Genomic DNA, 4,562 nt, shown 5'->3' on the forward strand with positions numbered 1-4,562 from the left:
ATATAAAGGCAATACATTTATATACCATGATAAGGGAATAGAAGAAAGAAAACAAACATACTATTTACATACTAATTTTACATCATAGAATTTAAGTTAAAAGATATTAAAGAGAAGAGTAAACCTCACTCCAAGATCTAAACTTTTCTTTTAAGGAAGGTTTAATATGATTTTGGTTGTACACGGGATAGTTATGTCATGTTAGGTGGAATTATGACCTTGTTAGTGTCTTTATTTGAAGATTAAGTGTGGTTTAGTAAGATGTGGATGGGTGCCAAATTGACCAGAGGCAGATTTGTGATGGTCAATTTAATGTGTCAACTTGACTGGGTCATGGAATGCCCAGATATTTAGTCAAACATTATTCTGGATGAGTCTGCGAGGGTGTTTTTGGAAAAGATTAACTTTTCAATCAGTGGACTGAATAAAACAGATTGTCCTCTCATCCAATCAGTGGAAAGCCTGAATAGAACAAAAGAGCTAACACTCCCTCAAGGGAGGGGAAGTTTCTTCTTGCTGGGTTGCTTTGAGCTGGGACATCAGCTTTTCCTGGGTCTCCAGCTTGTCAGTATTCACACTGGAACCACAACATTGGGTCTGGGGTCTCTCGTTTACCAACTGCAGTTTTTGGGACTTGTTAGCCTCCATAATCATATGTGCCAATTCCTCATAATAAATCGTGTGTGTGTGTGTGTGTGTGTGAGAGAGAGAGAGAGAGAGAGAGAGAGAGAGAACACATATATACATGAAAACAGAAGTGTGTTCTCTCACAGTTTTGGAGGTTACACATTTGAATTCAAGTCTGTCAGCGAGGCCATATTCCCTCTGAAGCATATAGGGGAGAATCCTTCTTGCCTCTTTATAGCTTCTGGTGGCTTACAGACAGTCTTCAACCTGCAGCAGCAACACTCCAGTCTAAGCCTCTGTTGTCACATTCTGGCTTTCTCCCAGTGTGCCTGTATTTAAATTTCCTCCCCCTCCTCCCCCTCCTCCCCCTCCTTCTCCTTTCCCTCTCCCTCTCTCTCCCCTTCCCCCTCCCCCTCCTCCTCGTCCTCCTCCTCCTCCTTCTTCCTTTCTTTCTTTCTTTTTCTTTTTTTTTTTTTTTTTTTTTTTTTTTTTTAAGAAGGCGGCTGGGCAGAGGGAAATGGGGAGAGAATTTTAAGCAGACTCCAAGCCCAGCACAGAGTCCTATGGGGGGCTCGATTTCAGGATCATGAGATCATGACCTGAGCCAAAATAACAAGCCAGACACTTAACTGACTTAGCCACCCAGGAGCCCCTAAATTTCCATCTTGTAAGAACACAGTCATATTGGATTAGGACCTATGCTATTGATCTCATCTTAAATTGATTACATTTGCAAAGACTCTATTGACTCTATTCTCACATTAAAGTCACATTCACCAGTACTGGGGTAAGGGCTTCAATGTATCTTTTTGAAGAACACAATTCAACCCATACTACCAACTTACTCACTAACTTAGTGCATCAGTCAAAAAGTTCACAAAGTATTTGACAAAACGAAAGGCATTCAATAACTTTGACTAAGATGACCCATCAAGTGACTCAAAACACCAAAAGAGAAGATTTTTTTTTTTAAAGATTTTATTTATTTATTTGACAGAGAGAGAGATCATAAGTAGGCAGAGAGGCAGGCAGAGAGAGAGAGAGAGAGGAGGAAGCAGGCTCCCTGCTGAGTAGAGAGCAGAGAGCCCGACTCGGGACTCGATCCCAGGATCCTGAGATCATGACCTGAGCCAAAGGCAGTGGCCCAACCCACTGAACCACCCAGGCGCCCAAAAAGAACTATCTTCAGATTGGATATCATACAGGAGTACACTGTATTCACAAAACTATAGGCTGCAACAAAAAGATTGCAATCGGGAAAAAAATAGTTTCTCCAAATGAAAAATAATATAATTTAATGAATGGACAATCAGTGCTAAATGATTTGGGAGACAAAGTAATGGAACTCTCCACAATTGAAGGGCAAACTCTAGGGGCACCATGACATTCCCTGAGATTGTATCCCAAGGTCAGAAAACGCCTCCAGGAGCTGGGCACTACTTCAGTAACAAATAATACTAAATAATTGGTAATAGAAATCAATAGATCAATTCTATGGTATAGTAAGAAATATATTTGGTCTCTATCCCTAGTTCATAGCACAGAGCTCCTAAAGCTCTAATTTCCTAAGAGAGAGGCATCTTTTGCTATTCATAGCTAACCCTTTTGAACACACCTGAGGTGATGCTAATGAGCTTGATGAGCTTCCATGTTGGTGAAGGTATCCACATGCTAGGAGGGTGATGTATCCCAGTTCCACAGGGAAAGAAGCTCCAGCTTCTTGGAGAAGTACTTATGAAAAGTACCTCACCTCTGTACCTCTTCATCTAGCTATTTATCAATATCTTTTATAATCAACTGATAAACATAAGTAAATGTTTCTCTGACTTTTATGAACTCCTCAAGAAAATTAGAAGAACCTAGGATAGGGCCAGGGAGCCTCCCATTTATAACTAGTCTATCAGAAGCACAAGTGACAGCCTGAACTTGTGATTGGCATCTGACATGAATGAGGTCAGTCTCACAGGACTGAGTCCTTAACTGGTGGGATCTAATACTATTTCCAGGTAGTGACAGAATTGGTTAAATTTGTAGGACACACAGTCGGTGTCTACTGAGAATTAGAAAATTGTTTGGTGGCTGTTGAAAAATATTCCAGAAACACCTTCCAAATGCTTAGTATGAATTTTCTGAAATCACAAGTATGTACCTATCCAACTAGAATTTATTTACTTATTTATTTATTCTTTTATTTAGAGTAATCTCCACACCCAACGTGGGGCTTGAACTCAGAACCTTGAGCTTGAGAGTCTCATGTTCCACTGACTGAGCCAGGCAGGCACTCCTATCGAAACTAGAATTTACTTATTTTTTTATTTTTTAATTTTTTTTAAAAGATTTTGTTTATTTATTTGACAGACAGAGATCACAAGTAGGCAGAGAGGTAGGTAGAGAGAGAGGAAGGGAAACATGCTTCCTGTTGAGCAGAGAGCCCGATGCGGAACTTGATCCCAGGACGCTAAAATCAGGACCTGAGTGGAAGGCAGAGGCTTACCCCACTGAGCCACCCAGGCGCCGGAAAGAATACTGGATTTTTAAAAAAGTAACTTAGAACTGTACTTAAAATTACACTGAAAGTTTGAAAATGGTATATTAATGAGAAGCTAGGAGACCAAAAACATTTTTGACAATATTACAATCAAGAACAAGTAGAGTTTGGGTGCCTGGATGGCTTAGTCAGTTAAGCATTTGCCTTAAGTTCAGATCATGATCCCAGGGTCCTGGGATGGAGTCCTGTGTTGTCTGGCTTCCTGCCCAGTGGGAGTCTGCTTCTCCCTCCCTCCTTGCTCCTCCCCCCTGCTTATGCTTTCTCTCTCTCTGTCTCAAATAAATAAATAAAATCTTAAAAAAAAAAAAAAAGAACAAATAGAATTCACAATTGTAAAATGGAAAAAAATATTTTTTTTGATATTGATAAAACAGACACTGTGCCTCTTTCTAAAAGCCCTCTGGTTCTCCATTTTCATCAAAGAAAGAGCCAGCCTCGGCTCAGAGGCTTAGAATTTGTAACATGGTTTTGTTTTTAGCACATTAGTTTTTATAGTTAAGTTCTATTTATGATATTTCACTTTGGTTTTCCAATTATAATTTTGTTCGTTTTCTTCCAAAATAAATCCTGAATTATAAAAAATAAGTGAATGTAAAATACCAAGTAAATAATAGCATATATGAGACTTGGGTAGAGCAAAATACTCCTAGGCACCGTGTGATGCCACACACCCAAAAGGCCATGTGGCACAGTATGGCTAGCTGCTCCCCAAACTTGCATACAGCTAGACTGCATTTCCCAGTCTCCTTCTCCAGGTCACGGGGTGCTGGCTGGTGGAATGTGAATGGAAGTCAAGTGTTAACTGTGGAGGCTGCTTTTAGGAAATAGGCTTGAATAATGGGATTAGAAATGGCCCACAGTAACCCCCAACCCCCTGGCTGAATACAGGCAGGCCCATCAGGAGACCCACCTCAGAATATCTATAAGCCCCACCTGACCAATGGGTTACTTACACCTGGACACTGGGTACCAAAAAAGGAAAATTCCATATGCTCCCATACCTCCTCACTCTCCCCCTTTAGAGAGGGTCCCCACCCATTGCCTTGTGGCAGAGGCCTCTCCTCTGCTGCCCCGCCCTTGCCTTGGATTCAATAAACTTTATCTCCTTTGTTCGGCCTCAGGTGAATTCTTTCACTGCCTGAGCCATCAGCTTCAACCCAGTCACGTCACCCCTACATTTGGGGGCCCTCATCCAAAGCAGAGAGACACCACATTAACTTCTTTCATTCTCTCCCCTCTCTGCTGGCTGACTCCCGGGCTCTAAAGGGAGAACTGACAAAACAAAAGGAGCTTGGGAAGTTGCACTGTGTTCCCATAGAGGTAACATCAAACGCTGACACTGCCCTGTCACCAAGGAAGGTCACTCTGTAGAAGGTCATCAGAACAG

The sequence above is a fragment of the Mustela nigripes genome, chromosome 2 (assembly GCF_022355385.1).
Source record: "Mustela nigripes isolate SB6536 chromosome 2, MUSNIG.SB6536, whole genome shotgun sequence".
Taxonomy (NCBI): domain Eukaryota; kingdom Metazoa; phylum Chordata; class Mammalia; order Carnivora; family Mustelidae; genus Mustela; species Mustela nigripes.